General features: G+C 48.2%; 1 protein-coding gene across 9 annotated transcripts in view; it reads left to right on the top strand.

Moving 5' to 3' along the window:
- Window positions 1-23,555, top strand: part of FAM174B (family with sequence similarity 174 member B) — a 66,474-nt gene extending 42,919 nt beyond the window's left edge. For 3 of the 9 annotated variants that reach the window (XR_008482027.2, XR_013518722.1, XR_008482024.2), the window contains 3 exons: window positions 10,445-10,558; window positions 10,692-18,126; window positions 18,696-23,555. The gene's annotated coding sequence lies outside the window, so the exon portion shown is untranslated. The remainder of the gene's footprint in view (window positions 1-10,444; window positions 10,559-10,691; window positions 18,127-18,695) is intronic. The other 6 variants (XR_013518720.1, XR_008482023.2, XR_008482025.2 and 3 more) reach the window with 6 other exon arrangements.
- The last annotated feature ends 1,277 nt before the right edge of the window (window positions 23,556-24,832 follow it).

The following is a 24,832-nucleotide window of genomic DNA, read 5'->3' as shown; positions in this document are numbered from 1 at the left end:
TGAAATGCTGCCTCTACTAAAAATACAAAGATTAGCCAGGCCTGGTGGTGGGCACCTGTAATCCCAGCTACTCAGGAGGCTGAGGCAGGAGAATCACCTGAACTCAGGAGATGGAGGTTGTGATGAGCTGAGATTGCACCACTGCACTCCAGCCTGGGCAAGGAGAGAAACTCCATCTCAAAAAAGGAGATTGGCATCTTGGTGTTGCCAGTTTCCAAAGAGGGAAGGGGAGAGAAGAGTTATGTTACAAGCATCACCACCAAAAAACTCGCAGAGGACTGCGACTCAGCAGAAGGGAGAGCCGTAGGAAGGTCTTCGGGGATGAGGCCGGGCTGCCTCCCCAGCCAGTCACCTTCCCTGCACGCGCTTCTTGTAGCAGCGTCATGAGTTTGCAGGTCCAGGCACTGCTTGCCTTGTAACCACAGCTCCCTGTGCCTTCCTGTGCCTCCTGTATTTGGGTTAGATCTTTTCTTATGCAAATAAATGATTTAATATTCTCAGGGCGAGGGACGAGCTCCAGGGACCTGGAAGGTGTCTGCTCCACCACCTTTAGTTCAGGAAAAGAGTCTGCCCCATAAGGCCCCCAGGCAGCTCCTGCTGACAGGTGCGAGCCGGCACTTCCCTCCCATCTGGCGGAGCCACAGTTGCTTGTGGTTTTCATTTATCAGAGAATTCCAGAACACCTGATGTGGACTCAGTGTACACAGCATAGCACTTGTGAAAACAGAGTTTGTTTTCCATTATTTTCGAGAACCGAATAGACGTGGCTGTTCTGGGTGGCTGTCATGGGCCTCTCCCTGCCTTGCTACCTGAATCTTCTTGGGTCTACCAAGAACCTGGGTGTGACTCTCATGGCAAAGTACCTCAAAATTTGCTGGTGTTTCTTGTTATGCTAAGTTAGTTTATCAGCAAGCTCATTTTCCCAGGGATGGGTTTTCTTCGATGAGCCAAGTTGAGGTGGACGGGAACACAACAGGCTCTTGTGTGTCTGTTGGCAAAGCAGATGGCCCGCAGTCTCTAGTGTAAATGTCTCAGTGGCCGATCTGGCCTGGGGTGCTGTGAACAGGCTTCCTGTGGTGAGCAGGTAAGAGTCTTGTGAATGAATTATCCCCAGAGTCTGCAAGACAACCAGCCAGGTGGTGCTGTGTGTGGTGGGAAGAGGAGTCGGATGCAGACAGGCACCTGTTTCCCAGCCTCACTGATCACTCACAAGCCATGTGATCTTGGCCCCGCTTCACCCTTCTGTGCTATAGAAACACACCTCTTTGGTTATCATGATCATTAAAATAGGCAGTTTAGCCAAATGTCTGCTGCAGGTGCCTGGCACCACCAGTACCACCGGGAATGGTCACCACCACCAGCACCACCTCCACCACTAATAGTTTTTGAGTTCTTCCTGGGTGTGTGTCACCGGATCGTGGGATGGGACGGGGCTCAGCTCCCTATCCCGATAAGATGTGCCTGAGGTTCTTGGCCTCTCTTTGCCCCAGGAATGGGGAAGAGGGCCCTGGCAGTGCGGTGAGCTTACCGTTCATATAAATATCGGACCAAAGAGTTTTGCAAATAAGCGATTTATTAGGCAGAGAGAGAAAAAAAAGAAGTGGGGGGAGAGAGAGAGAGAGGTCTCACGCTGCTGTGGGAGGGGATCCGGATGGGATATCCGAATAGGTAGAGAGGGAAAGACGGCTCCCATGTTGTTGTGGGAGGGGATCCCAGAGAGGGAAATCCACGAAGGTAAGGAGCAGCGGGGTTTTAACTTTGAAGTTATTCCGGCCCCATTCATGTTCTTGTCCAATGAGAGTTCTTTCAAACTACCTCTGGAGTGTTTGATCTTCGACTCTGATGCTGGATTGGCTGTCCGGCCTAGAACAGAGGCCCTTCCTCCCAGAGCTTTTCGAGGTCTTTTTAAACAAAGGAGCACACCTGAAATTTTACCTAGCTCGCGCGGGGGCAAGTTAGACAAAGAACTCTAGGTTCCCGGATGGGAAGGTGGATGGAGGCACGGTGCTGGGAAGTTCTTGCCTTTGAAATCACACCCCTTGTGGATCCGGGAAGAGAAGTTAATATAGTCGCTCAGGTGCCAGGTGTCTTTGCACACGCACTTCCTTATTCAGTCCTGACGGGCATCCTTTAGACAGGTGTTATTCCTTGGAGACACTGATCATTTCCATAAGCCCAGGCCTGTTTCCACGGAATCATAGTCACCTCCCTGACTCTCCATAAGAAAGGAAACATCTTCTATTTGCCCAGCACTATCATCCTTTGAGTACTGCCCACAAGGTGGTGAGGTAGGTGATTGTCTTCATTTTGCACCAAGTGCAAAGAAAAAAGGAGATGAACCACACAAAGAAGTCAACCATCTTGAGGCAGAGATAGCAGAGCATGCAATATATGGAATTTGCATCACCAAGAGCTGGTAATAATTATCAAATAATCTGAAAGAGACTTGAAGATAAGTAGGCTTAACATGTTTAAAGATAAGAGAAGAAAAAAAGAAACTGAGGTAGCCAGGTATGGTGGCGCATGCCTGTAGTCCCAGCTACTCAGGAGACTGAGGTGGGAGGATCGCTTCAGCCCAGGAGTTCTGGGCTGTAGTGCGCTATGCCAATCAGGTGTCCGCACTAAGTTCAGCATCCATATGGTGACCTCCCGGGAGTGGGAGACCACCAGGTTGCCTAAGGAGGGGTGAACCAGCCCAGGTTGGAAATGGAGCAGGTGAAAACTCCTATATGGATCAGTGCCTGTGAATAGCCACTGCACTCCAGCCTGGGCAACATAGTGAGACTCGGTCTCTTTAAAAAAAAAAAAAAGAAAAACTAAGGTAAACCAAGACAGCCTAGTAATAGATTTGACAACCATATTAATAGACATTCTAGAGATGAAGAATATAGTCATTGAAACAGAAAACTTCAGTGTCTAGGTGTCACAAAGACCAGACATGACTAAAGAGGGAATTTGTAAATTGGAAGACAGTGAAGGGACTCAATTAGCATGAAGCACAGAGAGAAAAATGGAAAATGTAGAAGATAAAATATGAGAGTAGAAAGAAATGCTTCAAAATATGTCCAATTAGGAGATCCAGAAGGGAGAATGGGGACCATCTAGAGGAGGGCAGAGTCCTCTAGGATTTGACAGACACAAGTTCACAGACATAAAGGCACATTGAATCCTAAGCAGTATAATTAGAACAAATCTACACAAGTGAAACTGTAGAACATTAGCTCTAGGACTTGCAAGAGCTACCAAGTTCTGTGGGACTGCAGAGGCTGAGGGAGTGCTGAGGTGTGGGGTCCCCTGAGGCTGTTCTCTTTCTTGGGGGCAAGAAGTTGGTGGTGACTAGTGCTTGGGAGAGTGGGGACTGTGGATGTAACCCTGGGTAGAGGAGAGGAGGATGGAGATGGAGAGGAGGCCGCAGAAGGGCTTTTCGTTTACTTGCATAATCCAGCTCCTTTCTCCCCTCCCCTCCCCTCCCCCCGCCCTTTGGAGACAGGGTCTTGCTCTGTTACCCATTGGCATGATGATGGCTCACTGCAGCCTTGATGTCCTGGGCTCATGCAATCCTCCCACCTTAGCCTCCCAAGTAGCTGGGACTACAGTCCAGTCTCCTGTCACTATACCTAGTTAATTTTTAACTTGTTTTTGTAGAGACATCTTACTGTGTTACCCAGGCAGTCCTCACACTCCTGAACTCAAGTGATCCCCTTGCCTGGGCCTCCCAAAGTGTGGAGATTACAGGCGTGAGCCCCCGGGCTGGTGACAACAGCCATTTCTTAAAAGCAGAATGAATTCAGCTTTAGGGAAGCAAAGTCGGGCTGAATATAATATTATACCCGGTAGAATGTCTGTTTCCCTCTGAGACCTCCTTCTTGCCACCCTTATTAAGGGCACTTTAGAGGTGGCAACTCTGGGTGACACGGGCCCACTGTCTTAAGGGTGACTGTCAACGTCCCCAGTGCTGTTGTCATCTTCCCTAAGGGGAGCGCCTGTGCCTGAGATGTGGAGGTCTTCTTTAGATTTGTGAGGCACCTTGATTCCAAATAGTCCCATTTCTTTAGTGAGCATTTAGGGACCTGTGGGACCATGTGTCCCAATGTTGGTTCAACACATGACCACTTTGATAGACATGAACTAATTCCAGTGTCTTGTAGATTCATTAGCTAAAAATAGGATTTGGAGTTAGAAGAAACCATTTCAGATGGAGTTAAATCAAATAGCAGAGTTTTGATAAAATGTATTATAAAAGTCATCTTTTAATTGCTGAAAATTTGGAAGACAGATAATTATAAAGAAGATAAAATAAGGTATCCAGATCACAACGCTGATTAGCATTTTGGTAGGTTTCCCTCTCTTCCCCTCCCTGCCTCTGTCCCTTCCTCCCTCTCTTCTTCCCTCCCTCCTCTCCTTTCTTTCTTCTCCCCTTCCCCCTTTCCCTTCCTCCCTCTCTCCCTCCCCCTTCCCTCTCCCTGCCTTCCCTCCCTTTGTCTCTCCCTCCCTCCCCTCCTTCCTTCCTTCTCCTCCCCTCTTCCCCCTCCACTCCCTCCCTCTCTCCCTCTCTCTTCTTTCTCTCCCTCCCTCCTTCCCACCCATTCATCCACCCTTCACTCACTCATTTGCAAATGTTTTGAACTCCTACTTGTGCCAGGCACTGTGCTAATTGGAAAGCTCAGTGAAGTGAATCTAGGGAGGGCCAGGACACATCCCTGCCAGGGAGGACAGAGAATAAGTGCTGTGACAAGGACATGGGGCACCCAGTGCCTGACAGGAGAGGGACTGATTCTCCCAGGACAGAGAGTGACCTCTGGCCTTGTGTGTGCCTTGCCATTGTTTCCTCTACAAAAGTGAGTCATCTGACCTGATATTTTCATTTCATTTTATGAGCATTTCCCCATGACCATTCATATTCCAAATGGCTTTTAAACAGACAGCCTTCCCATTGTCTTTTGTGGGATGGCACTACTGAGCCACCTGTCTCCATCCTGTATTGGCAAAAGCTGTGAACGAGAGAGAGGCCTCATGGAGAAGTACAAAGGGAGAGGCCTTGGGGTCTGACCCAGCTCCCAAGAGCTCAGAGTCCATGTGATCTCCTTTCCTGCCCCGTGTTCCTCTCTTGGACCCCCTTTCATTATTTCAGTCTGAACCTTAGAGACGGATGCAGCCCGCCTAAGTGCTGAGCCCTGCTGGCTGTGACCCGTCATTGTTTCTGCACAGCCCAGGGCATCTGCTCCCCACCAGGCCCGGGAATTAGTACTAGAGTGTGAGCAGCTCTGACTCTGTGTTGTCCCCTCCCCTGGCGGGGAGAAGTCAGCGGCTGTCCTTGTGTCATTTGAGCGGAGCCCACAAAAGGCAGCTGCTGCCCACGGGGAGCCCGTCAAGTGAGGGCTCAGTGGACAGCATGAGCTGAAGCTCCATGAGAGCCCCCTGGCTTTCCCCCAAGCGCGGCATATATCATGTACTACAAGCCCCCCAGTGACCCTCATGTGCAGTGAGTCTCCCCGAACCCTGTCCCTGAAGCAGCCATCCTGTGGAGTGTGTATTTCATTATATTTGCTCACAAGTGTCTGTCTAATTGTCACAGCGCCACTGCCTTGAGATGCCACTTGCCTCTGAGCCTACATCATTTGTCAGAGTTTGATGTATGTTTTTTCGAAGGTAGTAAAAGTCATCCTCTGGAGGAGGTGCTAGAGCCTGGGAAGCTTCAACCTGAAAGTCTGTACTCAGGGACAGAACGCTTCCGGTAAGGTTGATACTTCAAAGTTCCTGGCGCAGGCGTTCACCCTGGAAGGGCCCTTGGAGATCAAAAAGTTCGGCATCCTCACTCCATACTCGAGGACACGTGGGCTTAGAGAGTTTATATGAATTCCAACCCTTTTCTCCATGGGAGGGAATGCCCCCTCTGAGCCTAGACCATCTGTCCTGGAGCCCAACGCCAGTCTCCGTGGGTGGCCAATGGCTTTCACGCCCTGCAGTTCTTCCTTGTGTACCTGGGTCTCATGGCCTTCCTGCCTGCCTCAGAGGAGGATATCTGGGACCTGTCAGGGGTGCACAGTTACCCACGTCCAGACTGAAGGGTGCACACAGGACCGAGAACAGATTTGGACACATCTGTCAACAAGCCTCAGATGTTCAGCACAAAGTTTCAAGAACAGCACAGTAAGCTCACTGAGCAAGGGATCCAGGAGTCTGAAATCCTCACATGTCACCCCGTGGGGGACCAGGAAACACTGTGTAGAGGAGTGACCCCAAGTGGATGGTCAGACCCAGCGCGGCTTCTGCCACAGGGGCTTCAGCTGAGTGTTTCTTGGTCTGGAGACCCCAGCAGAGCCTACCTGAGCTGGGGGCGGGGGGGCTCCAGTGCTGGGTGTTCTCTGATGGGGTGTTGGGTGTCAGAGGCCCAGGGCCAGAGTACCAGAGGCCCCAGTGGAAGGAACCAGTCCAGCAGTGTGGGCAGGGGGCCTGCAGAGGCTCAGTTAAGGCAGTGTGGAAAGGTCTGGGAAGTGGCCTCAGGAGCCTGAATGGACCACGCCATGTTGTGATTCAGTGGGTCGCTGTCTGAGACGCTGCGTTTCCAACAAGTTTAAGGACTTTATGGTGCTGCTGGCCTCGGAAGCACATCTCGGAAGAGTGAGACTTTAGGCTGCTTTCCCCTTTTTTTTTTTTATTCTACACCATGCTTCCAGCTTCTGATTTCTAGCCCTGGAGGGGTAGGCCACAGCCCCGTGTACCCCAAGCCCCACCCACTTCTCTCCAGGGTTCCCCAGCCCTCCACTCCTCTCCCAGTGACATTCACATCATCTTTGACTCAGGGTTTCATCTGTCCCCCGATCTCCATCTCCTCTCCAGATAACCCCTGTATTAAAATCACAGTGACCAGGCACGGCTGTCCTGGCTGGGGAATCACACATGTAAGACAGCAGGCACACACAGGTACGCAAGGCCAGGAAGGCCCACTGAAGATGGCACCCACCCTGGGGGAGACTTGGATGGGGTGGCAGGTGTCTGTTTGGAGGAACAGGGTTTCCAGGACGGCGGGTGCCAGAAAATGGTCCTGATGTCTGAGGAAGGACCACATGGTCTGATAGGGTGAGGTCCTGAGCCCACGCAGATATTTAGCTGGGGCTTTCAGATGAGTGGAAGAGACTTCAAAAAGTACTACAGAGCGTCCTTTCCTTCTCATCAGCCAACAGGTGGAAAAAAACGCTTGATTCCGAAAGAGAGGGTCTAGCTGTTGAGGAAGAGGGAGTGTATCCTGCAGGGCCCACCTGGTCTTGTGGGACAGACTGACAGAGGGGAGGTCTTGCCGTGATGTCCTGCCAGGGAGAACAGGCACTGTGGGGCTCCACAGCAGCCAGTGCATCGAGGAAAGACCAGGGCCCAGTGGGAAGCTAACACACATAGAAAGATGCTGCATGGACTAATGAGATTGGGGTTCACTTTGGGCTACGCAAAGATGAGCTTTAGGCCAAATAATCACTCTATGCAGGGGAATGATGGCAGTGGGGTGTGTGAGTACAACAAAGTATTTGGAAACTAGCTAGGCAGTGAAACTAATTGGCCAAAGAAAGGTATAGATGAAGAGGAGAGAAAAATATTCTGAACTCCCCAAGAGCAGTGTCCACAGAGTGACAAGTTCAAGCTTTGCAAGTCAATGCAAAGCATCCTGAGACAGGCGTGTGACGATGGCAGCCAAGCAGGTGCGGGACTGCAGATGTGTGAGCAATCACAAACTTTTGTCACAGACTTCAAGTGTACCTTTTGCATGTGGGAATCTACATGGTATACGAGAAAAGGTAAATGGGCAGATGGATAGCTGAGTGGATTCTCAGCAGGTCAGGAGGAGGACAGCAGGGGAGTCCTTAGTGTGACCCGCAGGAAGAGCCAGCAAAGAGGATGAACCGCAGGTGGGAGCTGCCTGGCTCAGGTTCCCTCAGAAGTGCTCTAAGTCCGGGGTTATGGGGCTGGCTGCTGAGGGGGCATTTTCATGTGCCCCATATCACTGTTCAATGACACACAGAGCAACCTCTCTTAGCCCAAAGCAAGATGGCCTCTGTACATTTGAGAGGACAGAGGAAACTCGCACTAGAGAAAAGCAGCGTGAAAGTCAAGAGATCCTCCTGCCTCTCTTCCCAAAGAGCTTTCCTGAGAGAACATTCCGGTGCCAGAGAAGCAGGAAGAATTTTTATTTTTATTTTTAACACTCATGTGTGTGTGTCTGTTTGCCACATGCCACCTGCTTCTCCCCAGGGCTCCCCAGTCCTCCCAGCATCATTTGCATCATCTTTGATTCAGGATTTGGTGTGTCCTCTTCTCTCCTCTCCTTCCCTAGTGAGCGGCTCACCAGTTCCCATCACCTCTCCAGCCATTCCAAGTCTTAGTCCTTCCTTTGCCCCTGGCAGCCCCTGTTTCTGTCCAGGCCCTGAGCTCCTGCAGAGTTTCCTAACTGGTCTCTTGGCCTCTAGGCACTCTCTGCTCTGCCCTAGGGCCCCTCAGACACCTCTCTTGGGGGCATTTTTCTCAAGCACTCTTTGGCCCAGGTCAAACAGGTCAAACAAACCTTCAGTGGTTCCCCATTGCCAACAGATTAGAAGTCCAAGCTCTTTAGCTTAGCTCTGAGGTTCTCTGAAGCCTGCTCCTGGCTCTTCTTGCCTCTTTCTTTACTGGTTTCTGGCACTGCCATTGCATTTCTGTCGAGCTAACTTCCTCAAGTCATCTTGAACTGCCACACCTCCCCCGACCCTCCAGTCCATGGACCTCTCCAGCCAAGCTCCATTTCAACTTCCCAGTTAGGTTCCACTTTTACATGGTGTCATTGCCTACCGGGTGCCAGGCTCCCTTGGGATTCAAGTCTAGGGAACTCAGATGCAGTCCCACCTGTCATGCTTTCTTTGGAGGCTTGTGACTGCGTGGCCATCACGGCCCCCTGGTTCCTGCCTTCTGGACATCTGTCTGCTCTGTTTACCCCATCATCTGCGTATAAGGTGCAGTCAAAACTCACTTGCATGAAATACTTAGGGGTCGTGTTTTGACACTGTGGAGAAGCGGGGGTGTTCTGGAGAAGACCAGCCTTGCATATGGCAAACAGACACATACACATGAGTGTTACAAAACAAAACATTCTTCCTGCTTCTCTGCCACCGGAATGTTCTCTCAGCCCCAGGTTGGCATCCGGCCTCCAACTTTTGCTGCCACGCTCTTTCTGCTCACACTGTTTTACCTCTCACTCAATGACTCCTCCCACCCCTTCCCCCAAGCCAGCCCTCTGCAGCTCCCTCCTCACCCAAAAAAATCAAAATCAAAATCCTTCTGCTTGTCTCATGCAGTTAGTTCACCCTCTCCTCTGAGCCTTGGAGTAGGCCACGTTAGTCCTGTGGGACCTCACCTTCTGCCGTGAGTGCTGGTCTAACTCTCCCACCCCCACCCAAGCAAATAGCATTCCCTCTCTAAGAAGGCACCAGCTATTCCGACATCCCCGTGTCCTCAGTTATGCCTGTTGCATGCCATCACTCCATTGCTCCCTGGTTCACATTTCCTGGCTGGTCCAGTTTCAGTGCAGGCCCAGACCAGACTGTTAATTGTCTTTGTGGCAAGCCTGGGGTCTTGCACTTGGGCAGTGGGGCAGTGACCACATCTGATAGTGACAATAATGGTAGTATGAGGACCCGCCACAAAGTCACTTTGGAAGGTTTTTTTGAGAGGAAGATGGAGTGAGCCAGTACTTTCAGAGTGCTCTGAAAGTGCCAGATGGCCCAGGTGCCTGAAAAGTCTCCTACAAAAGGATGATATAAAAGAAGAGGAAAATGAAGCACGATAAGGAGAGGGGCTCCCAGGATCCCTGAAGGAAAGGGCAGTCCATCCCTGCAGACGTAGTAGGGGGAGCCCTGGGGCTGCCTGCCCCAAGTTTCATTCATTCATTCATTCATTCATTCATTCATTCATTCATTCAAAAATGTGTCTGAGTCCTACTATGTGTCAGGAACTGTTCTAGAAACTGGGAACACACCAGTGGACAAAACAGACTTGATTTCTGCTTCCATGGGGGTTATGCTAAGCAAAAAAACAGCAATAAAGCAAATAAAAATCTTGTGGTTGTGCCAAGAGCTCTAAGGGATGATGGAGGGATTGCCCGGTGTAACCCACAAGCTCAGACAGTAGTCAGTCCTGAGCTGAATCTAATTCACAGGGATAGGAATGGATATGGGTGGGGCCCGGGAGGACAGGAGGGAGGCTCAGGAGAAATGGCTGAGAGGTGAGATGTGTCCCAAGTCCAACATGGGGAAACCTTCCTAACAAAGAGCCTGGAGCCAGTTCCCCAGGGCTAGATACCCTCTCTGGGACAGGACTCAATGATTGCTAAGAGATTCTTAAAGCTTTCTGCAAAGAAATGTGGGAAGAAAAGATGATCGGTTTTAATGGTTCTAATTTGTATTTTTTTGCTTATTTCACTTAGCAGGAAGAGGCTTCCAGCATGGAAAGAACTGATTTCATAGAGAACCTGCAGCTGGATCAAGTTCATCCCAGAAAGGCGGACAGCGTGGACTACTGAAGTTTGGGGAGGGATCAGGTTTGTTTCAGCCGCGCGAGTCAGACAATATTACAGCATCCTTGTGGGGGCAACTTCCATGGGTCTTTCTCGGGGAGTGACCTGCCACAGTTTCTAGTGGGGAAGGGCTTAGAGTGTGACTCTTTCTTCATAGGAATAATTTGAGGCCTGGGATGCTGCTATCATTTTTCCAGAGAGTTTTTTCTTCTTCTGACGGATGCTGCTGGCAGTACCAGCCTGGGACACTGTAATCCAAGTTTACAGCTTGAGCTTCCCTGGATCAACTTGGCAACACGAAGCTAAGCTCGAAGCCCATGAGGGTCGGTTTACTTTGGGCTCACCCTGATTCCGAGAGTATAGCCCTTCAGGGTTAGGGTAAAGGAGGTGAGAGGACCTATTTGGGTTCCCAACTTTGGTGGCGCTAGGCTGTGGCTTTTGTCTGTGAGCCATCAGATGGGCAGCACAGTTCATGAGCTCATTCATTTGGATCCACCAGTGGCCTCAAGGCAAAAGCAGCGCAGAGTGCTGGGTTCACTGTCCTGAGTTCTCTTCTCTTTGACTGACTCTGCCCCTTCATTCCTCACTATCTTGTTATTCTCATTATCTCTTTGACGTCTGTAGGAAGACAGTTTTTTTTTTTTTTTTCTTGGAGAAATGTGGCTTTGTTTTGTTGCCCAGGCTCCTGTGCTCAAGCGATCCTCCTGCCTTAGCCTCCCAAATTGCTGGGATTACAGGTATGAGCCACAGTGCCTGGCCTTTATTTATTTATTTAAATGTCCCGCTCTACTTTCATAACTGTCCTCAGAGGATAGTTTCAATGGCCTTGAAGGGGAAATCTTGGCTACTTTTCTCCACCTTTGCTAACTTCAGAGGTGTGTACAGGCTGGCAAAGCCGAGTACAGCAGAGCCTTGGGGAGGGGAAAGGGCAGAGGGGAAGGTGGAGGAGGCTGGTGCATCTGGCCTACCCAGGAGAGCCTCCAGAACTGGCATCTACATTCATCTGCCATGGATTCCATCTCTCTTGAGGGGCTTGGCTGACAGGGACAGCTCAGAAAGAGAGAGGAAGAGTCACAGTGCCGGAGTGGCCTGCAGACCTCAGAGGATCAGAGAGGAGGGGTCAGGCATCAGGGAGGCCCCTCTGCAGAACATGCTGATGGCCTGTGGGGCAGAAGTCTTTCTTTTCTAATGATTACCTCGGCCTTAGACTTTTACCATTTTTGGATGCCAAGGAAAATCAGGCTTCTGAGCTTGCGAAGGCTGGGTGGAGTTCCTCGTGTTGCCTCTGGCCTTCATATGGCTTCCAGAAAGAAGCATCCCCTTTAACTTCATAATACCACAGGTCTTTCAGTTTGTAAGAAATCTATCTATTCACTTACTTATTTATTTCACAAATATTTACTGAACACCTGCTATGTGCCAAGTCCTATTCTGGGCACTGTGGACATACCAGCCTCCAAGACAGACAAGAGAAAGCCCAGCCCATCTAGATTTCACATTCTTAGGCATGTTTCCCTGCATGAGGATATGTTTAGAAATCTTTCACCTGCCTAAGTCATCAGGGTAAGGGTTTGCTCTCCTCGTGCCAGAGATTCCATAACTCCCTGCCAGGTTTACTTGATTTTGTACAAGGAAGATTTCCTCTGCAGGACTTGAATTTGTATTTGCCGATAGCCCAAGGTGCATGGAGTTTCTTTAGCTTCTATCACCAGCCTTCTGGGAGTGGGCAGATCTCTCTGCCACAGTTACACCTGCAGGGTGAGGCAGGTTGCATAGCAAAGCAGAACTCAGTGTTGGGGCCCACAAAGCTTTCATCAAGGGAAGAATGCGGGTGGAGGGCGACAGGTGGGTGTTCTAGATGGTCAGAGGGGGCCTGTGGCTTACTGCCTGGGTGTCCCAAAATGTCAGCTAAGGGAACTACAGGAGAAGTTCATTGAGCTGGAATGTTCGGACCTGAGACCAGGAAATGACTTTGCTGGGGTTTCGATGTCTCTCTAACTTCAGAGGAGTACAGAGATTGAAAAAACACTTGATCCAGTCACAGTATCTTCTGGATACATTCATTTGCATTCTCTGTTACACAAATTAAGAAATGGTATGTATACCATATTTGCATGATTACAATTTATTACTTCCCCGGGGAGCAGGGAGGGGCTGCCTCAGGTCTGGCGAAGCTCCTGTGCCCCAGCTTTAGAGGTAGATGGGTGAGGCAAGGGCGATTTCATGCCTTCCTTGAGGCAAGATGTCCTCTTCTAGACAAGGGGGAGGGCAGCTTGTGTGTCTTGAGGGCCATGCTTCTCCCTCTACCCCCATGAATAAAGCAGTTAGTGCGGGTCCCCCAGGTGTGGCCATATTTGAGGATATCTGAACAGGCATGCAGAGAGGCTATAGGTCAGGTTTGACAGTTTGCTGCATGCCAACACACACTTGGCTTGTGTTTTAAAATGTAAGCTCTGGAAACATCCTACAGGGCTCACGAGGACGCCTTAGCAGCTGACTGAAGGGAAGTGCCTGTCTCCAGCCCAGGTAGCATTTTGCAGGTCATGACTGGTGTTCGGCTGACAACAGTAGTTTTCTTTCTAAGACCCAGTTCCCCTCTGGAGGAAAAGCATCATCTCTTCTAGAACCCCTTTGTTTTTATCTTTCTGATACCCCATTAGCATCATGTTGCTATTCTCCAAGGAGCCTGGCAGGCAAGAACTGGTTTGGTTCCTGGATTTGATTGCTTTTGTGGAGTCCAATAAAGAGGACCATTGTTTCTAGGAGGTCACTGGAAACATGCACCTGACTGTCTGGTCAGCACAATGTTAGAGCCAGGGTGGGGCTGAAGGTGTCTTGAAGTCCTACTCTGAGCTCAGAAGACTTCTGTTAATGATTTCAGTCACAATCAAACCAGGTATGCCCAGAGCTGAGACACAGCTGAGCCAAGCAGGAAAAGAGGACAGTGTCCTACAATAAACTGTTGATATGGATCTGTCTCCCACGTGCTGGATTCATTAGGGCAAGGGTTGGGTTCCTCTTTAGTATTCACATCCAGTTCCTGTCGGTAGCTGATCTACTTAGGGAACTCTCAGTAGGTTTTGTGAATTAAATTGTATCCTCAGATACCACCTTAGAATTTCAAAATCTGTGTTCAAATTCAAATGGAGATACCCAGAGCAGAGGCCAACACCTCCAAAAGAGTTTGCAGGGAGTTTTCCAATGTGTTACCCTTCGTTTACACTTCCACCTCATTCTCTCTTTTCCTGGGTTATCAATACTCAGAATTCTAAGTAGCTGGGTATCTAGTCACTCCGTTGACTGATAGAAGAAAACTCAGTTCTTTGAGATTGTGTCAGGGTGGACCAAACTGTGGTAACAAATAGACCCCAAATATAATGGTTCAAACACTATAGATGGTTATTTCTTTCTCACATAATAGTCCAAGGCAGACATTCCAGATTGCTGGAGTAGGGGCAGGAGAGAAAGTTTGGCTGCCTGCGTTCCTTCAGGAGATAGGCTGACAGTGGCTTTGCCACATTCCAGTATTGACTGGCTCACAATGTTGCTCTCACCATTGTCATTATCAGTATAGCCCATGGGACCTGGGGAAGAACACAGAGGAGAACATCTGGGAGGTCTTAGGGCCACTTGGAAGCAGGGTGCACCTCTGCTGCTCACGTGGGAAAGAACATAGTCAGATGGCCACAGCCAACATCATGACTGGAAAATGGGGTAGTGGCTGGTCAACCACTTACCTTGGAAACGGAGGAAAATTTGAGTGGCAGCAGATGAGACTCAGGGTCTTGGATTTGGAAGAGATCTTAAGTGTGAACTCATCCAGTGGCCAGCCCTGGACAAGCACTGGCCTTCTGGCTGGATTGCTCCCTGCCCCCCTGATGTATCTCAGCTGACTTTCTGATCCAGGAATACTAAACAGCAATCAGTGGAAACAAAAGAAGGAAGGGTTTCTTCTTTCAGATACATTCTCTGCCACTTGACAAAAAATGGTGACCCAGAAGAGGGAGAAAATAAATCCAGAGAAGCTGCCTGCATGGGAAACTTACTCTGTGTCCCACGTAGTCTGAGATCATGCCTCCCAGAAGGGCTATGTCACTGATGATGTTATAGGATCCCTAGAAACTACAGTCACTGCTTGAATCATAATTGCTGCTTCCAGTTCACTGTGGTTGCATTTCTAGAAGGGTAACTATTTTTTGTCATTTTGGAGACAAGCCAGCATCAACCCACAGGTGACTTTAGAAGGCCTTTCTGCACCCTAATTGCCTACCTTCTGAATAGGGGCTTTCTTTTTGGCTCGATTGACCTAACTTCTTCTGTCCATCCCATTTATACACACCCTCCCCACACCCCATCAGAACTTTCTTAAGCAAACCCTCCAGTCCGGGCCTGCTGGTATCTGTTGATCATTTTTGGACTCTCGTGTTCCTGCCACTGCCCTCGAGCTCCTATTTCACCTCCTGGTGGAGACCACCCCAGTCATCTCACCCCCCTGTAGGTCACTTGTGGGCACTTATCCACTGCCTGGGTTATTGCATCTATTTGTCCTGCATTAATCATGTCTTCTCTGTGACATTCTATACTCCCTGAGCATTTGGGATTTGTCCTGTGTTCTGTGACTTTCTCAGGCTTCGGCGTGGTGCAGTGAACATTCTGTACACATTTCTGGACAATGGAAGTCTTATGAGAACCTGGGAGACTCTGCAGTGACTTGAGCCTGAGGTGTAGATGAATGTAATCATTGGATGATAGGGACTGATAAAACCCCTCTACCAGTGGCTAGGAGCAGAAGACGGGACTCAGCAGCAGGAGAAAAGAGGAAGGGCTCCCAGCTTCACTCAGTGTCAGCGAACCTCACAGTAGCTGGGTCACATCTGAACGGGCCACACCCTGGGGCCTTAGACTGTCTGGACAATGGCAGGGATGCTGCTAGAGGCTGATTGTATTCTTACCGGAAACACTCAGCTCAATGGATGGGACAACAGATTCCCAAGGAGATGGGGGAGCAAGGCCAAGCCAGGAAAGTGGGACTCGAGGAGGGCTTTGGGCCACCTCACCTACTTTCCCTGCCTTACCCCCCTCAGGGGCCTTGCAGACAATGCTTCTGGCCCAGTGAGAGTAAAGGGTGGGATAGGGAGAGGGCGTCATTCATTTCTTGTGTCCGAGGTGAATGGGTGTGAGATGAGCTCACTCTCTTCAAGCTGGAACTTAATGGGCTCCCAAGCTGCCTCCACACGCCAGCCATTCATGGAGTGGGTGCCAAGCTCATCTCTATTTGAAACTCAGAGTCTGTCTGGGAGCCCGGGATTTCTGAGCAATTGTTTTATGAGGTATAAAGTGTTTCTTCAGCAGGGAGGATGACGTGGTGCAAGGCGAAGGCTCAGAACAGTCCCTTCTGCTGTGCAAATTGACTTTGGACCTGGAGAGGAAACAGGAAAACAAGCCACATGCCTCGTGGCAGGTTCCCTGGGAAATTCCCTCCTCTCCTAATGTCTTTCCCACAGGCACCGCCGACCCCAGTGGACTATGAGATTTTGCCCCCTCAACCTGAGAACCACGGAGGTAATCAGGGTGAGTGCTGGAGAAGCACACATGATTCCGAAGAAGCACAAGTGAGGCTTTGGAGAGCTCTGTCTCCTGAATGGTCTGCTGAGACCATTCAACGTGTGCCTTTCTCATGGCCCAGGTTCTAGCAGCACCTTTTCTCGTGTGGGATCCCTCTTCCCTGGAAGCAGCTCTGCCAGAGCCCTGGGTGTTTACTGAGACGCACCACAGAGAAACAGGGAAGGAGGTCAGGTCCATTGTGACATGTCTGCGTTCTGGCCATTTCTCTCTAACACCTAAGAAGAGGCTGACAGAGTGCCCGAGGGCCCCAGGGACACCACCCATCTCCCAAGGGGGTGCTTTTTAGACTTCCACTGGCCAGTTAGCTGTGAGACGTGAAATAATTTAGTGGGCCTTGAACAATGTGGATTAAAAGGAGAATGGAAAATTTCAACATGACTGGCACATAGTAGGGTAAGCATTGTTTTGTGAAACTTACATTTCCTCTTTAGGTACACCGGTGGGTACAATGCATACCCACAAAAGATGTATTTCTTACTGGAGTCCTGGTTAAAAACACGTCTAAGTGATTCTACCAGAGCACTTCAGCTGATTCCAAGTAATCAGGGAGTGAGGGTGGAGCACAGAATGGCAGTGGGGAGGAAGGTCGCAGAAGAGCAGGCTGCGATTTTGTGTGTGCCTCCTGAGCTAAACATAGATAGTCTCCCAACGCCTTGAGGATCTAGGGCCTCTGGCTCAGCCTTTCGGGGCCGGGAAGACACCATGAGCCTTGTGCTTTGTTTCTTGCAGCAGGCCCTGCCGAAATTACCTGAGTCGGAAAAGCTGCCCTTTGGGAACTTGAACTAAAAGGACTTCAGCGGTTAGTTATAAAACTAAAGGATGTAACAAGTTCATCCTGTAATTTCCAAGATGAGCAGACTGGAAGAAGATAGCCCTGCTTGAAAGAAAGGAGAGAGGAGAGGTTGGCCGACCTGTCTCCTGATCCCCCTCCCTTTCCCAGGTCTCCTTCTCTCTCTTTCCCCTGTCCCTAGCAGGGAAGGAGATTAGAACAGGCAGCCTTTGGGGACTGTAGGACCCTCTTTCTGATAGGTCGGTCAACAGTGGCCCAGGAAGACCCTAGGGGGGCAGCAAATAGTGTCTCTGGGGGAGGGAAGAGTCCTCCACATGGGAGCTTTGGTCCCATGGCCTCACATGGTTTATGTCTCAGAGTGACAAGTGTCACCTGTTACAAGACAAAAGAGTAAAAAGCAAAGAAGAGTGGACAAAGGCAGATCCTCAAGGGAGGTGGGGTCTGCAGGATTCCCTGAGAGCCAAAAACGTGAAACCAGGGAGCCCAGTGGCACTGGTGGGTTTCTGAACACAGGCATTCCAGGGCTTTGTTATTTTTCTCCAATGGAAACAACTTTAGAATATCAACTGTCATAATTCACCCAAGCTACAAGCTCAAACATGGCTAAGAAACGTTGCTCAAGGTAATTTCCAAAAGTGTGTTCTTCCAACTTTTCAAGGTCAGGGGCGGGGGATTTGTGTTCTCTTCTCATTTTTGTTTGTGTGTTTGCTTGTGGAAGAGGCCTCTCCAGGCCCAGTGTTTACCAGAAGATGGGGAGAGTGGAATTATCTATCCCCAGCCACTCTCCTCTCAAGGAAAACTGACGGGGAGTGATGGGACCCTGCCCCACTTGTCCATGTGAGAGGGAGGCAGGTGTGCTTGTACCGGAGAGAGTTCTCAAGGGGTTAACACCCCAGGAATGCATCTATGCCAACTCTGCTTATCATGACCCCCCCCACCTTCAAAATATATCTTAGGGTCACCACACATGCCAGAAAGTGGCAACACGGGGCACCTCTCTATGTGCTGAGCATCCAGAGTCACGTTCTTGGAATGCCTGACTAGCGTGTAATTGAAGCAAATGGAATCTTTCCCAAATGTCTCCTTTTACAACTGGAAAAAGAGATGAAGAAGCAGAAGAAAAACAAAGCCAGAGAAATAGCCTTTTCTAGGGAAGTCTGACCTCCCTGTCTGGAAGGTGAGGATGTGTTTCTGCTGTCTCCAGCCCAGGGCTGTCTCTCCCACACAGCTGCCATCCCATTGAGTTAGGTTCAAGTGAACATGGCCATTGAGATCCAAAGGCTGGTTCAGGCCTGGGTGCTTTCTCTAGATGAACATTTTGATGTGGGAATTCAGAGGAAAGCTACGGGGACTGTCCACTGGCAATGCTAAAAACACCCTTCACTGGTCTTCACAGATAGTTTGGCACTGAAGACTGCTGTTCCGAACTGAAGCTCTCCGTGAGGACTTCCTATTATTTTTTCCCACAAACCCTCATTCTCACGGACGGTTCAGATCATGCCCTGTGCATACCCAGTTCCCTTTGGTAGGCACAGCTCTTCGTATCACATCACTGGCCCCTGTCCGCCCAGCCCAGCTGAGGGCCTCTTTCCCCCTCGAGTCCATCAGTCATTTCCATCTACACTGGACCCTTGCTACCTCTTGTTTTGGTTTATTTTCAAACTTGCTTTTAAAAATCTTGCTTAAAAAATTAATAATTAAAAAATTCATAATTTTTAAATTATGAAATAATTGATTCTTTTGCAGAGAATATGGAAAATACAGAAAGCATAAGGAGAAACATGAAAATCATTCATAACTGCACCCTTGGAGGAAGCTGGCCTCTACGTCTTGATGAATTTGCTGCCCTTCCTTTTTCTGTGTATCTATCTATTACCTGTGATAGTTTTTAAAACTGATGTCATGTTTTGATATATTTTTGTGTTTTGCTTTATCCATTTAAGATTATAACATGAAGGCCGGCGCGGTGGCTCAAGCCTGTAATCCCAGCACTTTGGGAGGCCGAGGCGGGTGCATCACGAGGTCAGGAGATCGAGATCATCCTGGTCAACATGGTGAAACCCCGTCTCTACTAAAAATTGCAAAAAATTAGCTGGGCATGGTGGCGCATGCCTGTAATCCCAGCTACTCAGGAGGCTGAGGCAGGAGAATTGCCTGAACCCAGGAGGTGGAGGTTGCGGTGAGCCGTTGCGCCATTGCACTCCAGCCTGGGTAACAAGAGCGAAACTCCGTCTCAAAAAAAAAAAAGATTATAACATGAGAACTTTCCCTGTGGGGGCTCTTCCGAAACCCGATATTTACTGACCACGCCAACATTCTGTTGAATGAGGGAGTGTCCTAATTCAGTTATTTATGGTTTGCAGAAGCGTTGTGCTCATTTACACTTTCCTTAGCAGCATATGAAGGTGCCTGAATTCCATCATCACAATGCAATGGAATTAGGGGGAAATGCCAGTGAAAGATGGAGAGAGATGGGGCTGAATGAGCAGGTGCCTCGGGCCAGCATCTCTGCAGACAAGAGAGGAAGGATCCTGTCGAAGGGTTTCCCACTGCTGCGTGATTCTAAAAGCTTTGGGCAGGGGATAGGGAGTCCCCAAACCATGCCTGGTGGCCATTCTGTGACAGGCAGGAATGGAATGCTATGAAGACGCTGGTCATTTTGAAGCATTGGCTGGGGGTCACCAAGGGGTGGGTAGCTGGAGCTGTCAGTCAACTCTGCTTCCCAGGGGCAGATTCTCTCAAAGGAGACCAGAGCTACACACCCCCTGGGCTCCCCCACGCCCACCCCACTCCACCTGATGAACAGGGAATACAACTGTGAACTGTGAAAATGGTCTCATTTGGCTGCTTTGCATTCTTCTGATTAGCCTGGATGTCAAACATTTCTCATGACTTTGGTTACATTCTTGTACTTCTAAGAGCTGTGTGCCTCGGTTCTCTGTTTGCCTGGGATTGTTTTCCTGACTGATGTTTCAAGAGGATTTGCGGCATTAAGGCTGTTAACTCTGTCAATTTTTTCCCACTATTTTAAACGAATTTATCCTTTCCCTTTATATTTTATGTAGGATGTTTGAATACGTTTTAAAATAACTTACTCTTCTGTTAAGATTGTAAGGCCGGTTGCCTCGCCGGGGGCCAAATGGACACACCCATTCCTCTCAGTACCTGAAGACTACGTTATCATTCTGAGCGCTTTACTCAGCACCTGGCCTCTCCACGCGGGCTCCCCACACCCATTTTCGCATGCCAATCTCAGTCCTGCACTCTCTAGGCACTCGGCCCCGCCGAAGTTTTTAAAAAAGCCGCTGAGACCTGCCCTATGGCAGCTTGCCCCTACGCCCTCAACCAGCCCACCTGCCAGTAGCCCAGCCTAGCTGCCAACGGCAGACACCTCGTCCGTGCCCAGTCCCTTCGTAACCAATGAGACTACCTCCGCTTTGTTTCCCCGCAGCCATCAACTACCTCTACTCGCTATAAACCCCCACGCCCTCAGAAGAGAAGCGCGACTTCTCTGGCCCCTTTCCCCGGGACCATGGAACCTCGCCCAGGAGCCGATTAAATTTATTTCAGTAACTGGCCTCAGTTGCCTCATTCGAACCCTTACAAAGATCGCTTTTTTTTTTTTTTTTTTTTTTAAGACGGAGTTTCGCTCTTGTTACCCAGGCTGGAGTGCAATGGCGTGATCTCAGCTCACCGCAACCTCCGCCTCCTGGGTTCAGACAATTCTCCTGCCTCAGCCTCCTGAGTAGCTGGGATTACAGGCACGCGCCACCATGCCCAGCTATTTTTTTGTATTTTTAGTAGAGATGGGTTTTCACCATGTTGACCAGGATGGTCTCATCTCGATCTCGTGATTCACCCGTCTCGGCCTCCCAAAGTGCTGGGATTACAGGCAAAGATCACTTTTATTTACTTCATGTTCAGAAAATTCTTGCTCATCCAGGCTCTAGTTAAATACATGCCAGTGTGATATAGCTGGCCTAGAATTAGAACCAGTACAATGCCATTTTAAAATGGGAAAACTGTTTCCATTCTCCTCACAATAACTGCTAGCCATGGCTTCTGTAATCTACTAAGATTACCTTGCAAAATGCAAAGAGAGGACAAGCTGCATACTTTTATCTGTAACTGCCAGAATTGCTGGCCTTTGTTTACCAAAGTAAGCACCCCCAGATAATTCCATCCTGGCGCCAAGTAACCTAAAATTATGTGGACTCCACACCTGTCCAAATAATGTATAAACTAATGTTTACCTTGACCTCTGTAAACCACTTAAGTGGCAATCGGAATGACAAAAGTCCCCTGGCCCTTGGAAAATCTGGAGCCCCCTCACCCTCTTCTCAGCCTAGGAGGTGACTGACAGCTTTCATTCCCATCTCCGCTCCTCACCCCCACTCCCAAGGTGGTTTTGTGGGTATAAAAAGGTCTTGTCACTCTTCTTTCTCTGCCACGGGTTGGAGAGACGTGAGTGCTCCGTGGTCGCCGGCAATAAACCCTGCAATTTGGCATACTTTTGTTCCGGTGTTGACTTTCTGTGCTAAGTTCAATGCAATACCAGCATTTTATTCCAGATATTTTTGGATTCTTTTTTTACATTTAATACACGGGGTTTTATTTCAGTGTACAGTATTAGGGAGAGATCAAACTTCATTATTCCTTCCCCGCCTTTTAGCCACATTTTCCAACTTTACTTTCAGATAATCTAACCATTAACCATTTCTTCCTGGTGAATTCTTTCTCAGATTTAAGTTTTCAAAATATGTATGACAGATCTCAGGACTATCTGGTTCTGCTTCATTGGATGATCTACAGAATCTTGTATGAGCACCACACTGTTTTAATTACCGTATCAAGATCAATGCAGTTGGATATCTCTTAGGGACAGTATCTCCTTGATATTCTTTAAGCAATTCTTAACTTTTCTCATCATTCTTCTCTGCTTCCAGATGGGCTTTCATCAAATTAAAAAAAAAAGACTCGACTGGGATTTAATTCAGATTACATTTCACCTAAAAATTACAAGGATTAAAAACAAGGATTAATAGCATTGCTTCATTCAGTATTCCAACACAAGGGTATATCTGTCTATTAAGTATTCTCTTTTATCAATCTCTGTAAGAAATTCGCATTTTTGATATAGGTCTTGGATATTTCTTTAGTGCTTTTTGTATTTTTTTCCCAATACTTTGATGAATGCATTTTTCTCCCTATAGTTCTGCTTGTTAGAATAGAAAGAGTGTTTATTTGGGAGATTTTGGTATTTTTATCTTGTATCTGACCCCTTCCCTAACTTTTTATTAATACTAAGGGTTTTAGTCAATACTTTTATATTATCTCAGTGCATAATCATACTGTAGTCTGTAAGTAATGAACATCTTGTTTCCTTCTTTCTATTGTAGAATTTGAAAAGTTGTCAACGTGTAGTCCTGTTGCCTTTATTTTGTTTCCAAGTTATGGGTTGAATTTACTTTGAAATTTCAAAAAACTTTAAGAGATAGTATGTTATTTTTGTGCTAACCCCAATGAAGAATGGGTTTAAAAAGCATGAACAATGTCATCTTGCAGTGCCAAAGGACTAGGATGGCCTGTGTTTCAGAAGCATACTCCCACTTTTCTTGGAGTGAGTATATCGTCCCGGGTGAATCCCAGGCATACAATTACTCCATGATGCGGTTCCTCCCTGGTGCTAATTTAGCAGGCAGTACAGCTCGAGTCGGCCTGAACTCTAGGAAATGTGGTCATAAGTAGGAAGAACATGGAATTGGGAAAGCACACAGAAGCAGCCGGGGGCAACACTCCCCCCTAAACAAGCCAACCAACAAAAAGCAATGCCAAACAAGCCCCTTCGAAACTTTCCAGGTCCTCATCTTAGCACCTTCCATCATCTGCTCTAGGAGACATCTTTCAGCTGTTGATTTATGAATGCTGAGAGGCAGGTGCAGGAATTAATGGAGGTAAACATCTAACGTAAAAATACTTCAGTAGGCATTTTTAGGCAATCCTCCTTTAAAGAAAAGTGTGGATGCTCCGTACATGTATTGACCGTACCTGTAGGGGTATAGCTGGAGAACAGCCAGAGAGCATCTTCAGGAACCAAGTCACTCAGGGGCTTAGCTCTCAGTCCCTCACGACAGCTGCCATGATGCCTTCTGACCATTAAACACTTTAAACTCTTTTCTTTCATCCTCTGTTATTTGCCTCAGTCCCATAACAGACTCATTAGGTAAAAACAGGAAGCAAAGGCAATCCCGATGTTGAATTATAAGCTATGCAGAGCACAGACAGGAACATAATTCTTTGGGTTTGCTGCAGCGTAATTCTTGCCAGATCTCCAAGTTCCATTCAGCTCATCAAAAGCCTTAGTTTGAAGAACATTTTGGAGGACTCTTACATCAAGAGGTTCAAAAAGCATTGTTCAAAAGGAAAATGAACACACGTTTCAGAGGTGGGCATAAAAGCCTTCCTTTGCGCAGTGTGTTATATGTGGAAATCAGGAATGCATGTGATCTTTCTTATTGTTTAAAAAAACCCACAAAGATTGTACAAATACGTCAGTTTTTTCGGTGCAAAAACTCACACAATTAAAAAAATTATACTATGAAAGCAGCTTTGATCTATTCTTGAGTCATTTCTGTGACGTGTGTTAAATTTTAATCTACGTTTAAATTTTTTATTTGATTCTTCAAAACCAAACACAATATCTCATTTTAAACTATATCTGCTGACAGTGATTTTTCGTCCAGCCCGAATCATGCTGAAAACAGGTGTAGCCAGATGTCCTCTTAGCCTACAAACACATTTCAGAAAATCATTATAAGACGCTCAACTAACTTTGAGCAAAGTAGTTTCCTGCATCCTTCAAAGAAAGACCCGTTTTCAAAATGTCACCCCAGTACATGAAAGTGTTGACATGCTGTGTAGGGCTATTAATTATAGGGGCAGAATTCAAAGTAGCTGATTGGAAGTAGGGCCAGTTGTCTATCAAAGTATTTCTAATTTATGGCAACAAAATCATGTGATCTGCGTAGAATGGAACTCGGCTCTCCCTACTTCTCCGTGGTGGGGATCTCTACTATATCTGGGTCATCTGAAAGTGGTTCCAGACCACAAATATGAATGGATGTTAAACTGTGCTCCTCTTCACTCCCACTGGAAAATCTTTTTTTGTTTTTTGTTTTGAGACGGAGTCTCCCTCTGTTGCCCAGGCTGGAGTGCAGCGGCATGATCTTGGCTCACTGAAATATCTTCCTCCTGGATTCAAGTGATTCTCCTGCCTCAGCCTCCTGAGTAGCCGGGGTTACAGGTGGGTGCCACCCCACCTGGCTAATTTTTGTGTTTTTAGTAGAGATGGGGTTTCACCATATTGGTCAGGCTGGTCTTGAACTCCTGATCTTGTGATCTGCCTGCCTTGGCCTCCCAAAATGGTGGGATTACAGGTGTGAGCCACCGTGCCTGGCTGGAAATTTTTATCTAACAAGACAGTTTTGATGTCCTTTGCTTTGATTTTAGAGTATGGGCTTCCTTCATGCATCAGTACAGGGATCGGAACTGATCTTAGCACATTTCAAAGCATTTCTTGTTAATGGGAGTTAAAATGTAATACAAGCTACAGCCTCAAGTTATTCCTCAAAGATTTTGGCCGGGCGCGGTGGCTCAAGCCTGTAATCCCAGCACTTTGGGAGGCCGAGGCGGGTGGATCATGAGGTCAGGAGATTGAGACCATCTTGGTCAACATGGTGAAACCCCGCCTCTACTAAAAAATACAAAAAATTGGCATGGTGGCGCGTGCCTGTAATCCCAGCTACTCAGGAGGCTGAGGCAGGAGAATTGCCTGAACCCAGGAGGCGGAGGTTGCGGTGAGCCGAGATCGCACCATTGCACTC

This window comes from Callithrix jacchus, chromosome 6 (genome assembly GCF_049354715.1).
Source record: "Callithrix jacchus isolate 240 chromosome 6, calJac240_pri, whole genome shotgun sequence".
NCBI lineage: Eukaryota > Metazoa > Chordata > Mammalia > Primates > Cebidae > Callithrix > Callithrix jacchus.
The sequence above is the reverse complement of the archived record's forward strand: the minus strand, read 5'-3'. Positions and strand labels throughout refer to the sequence as shown.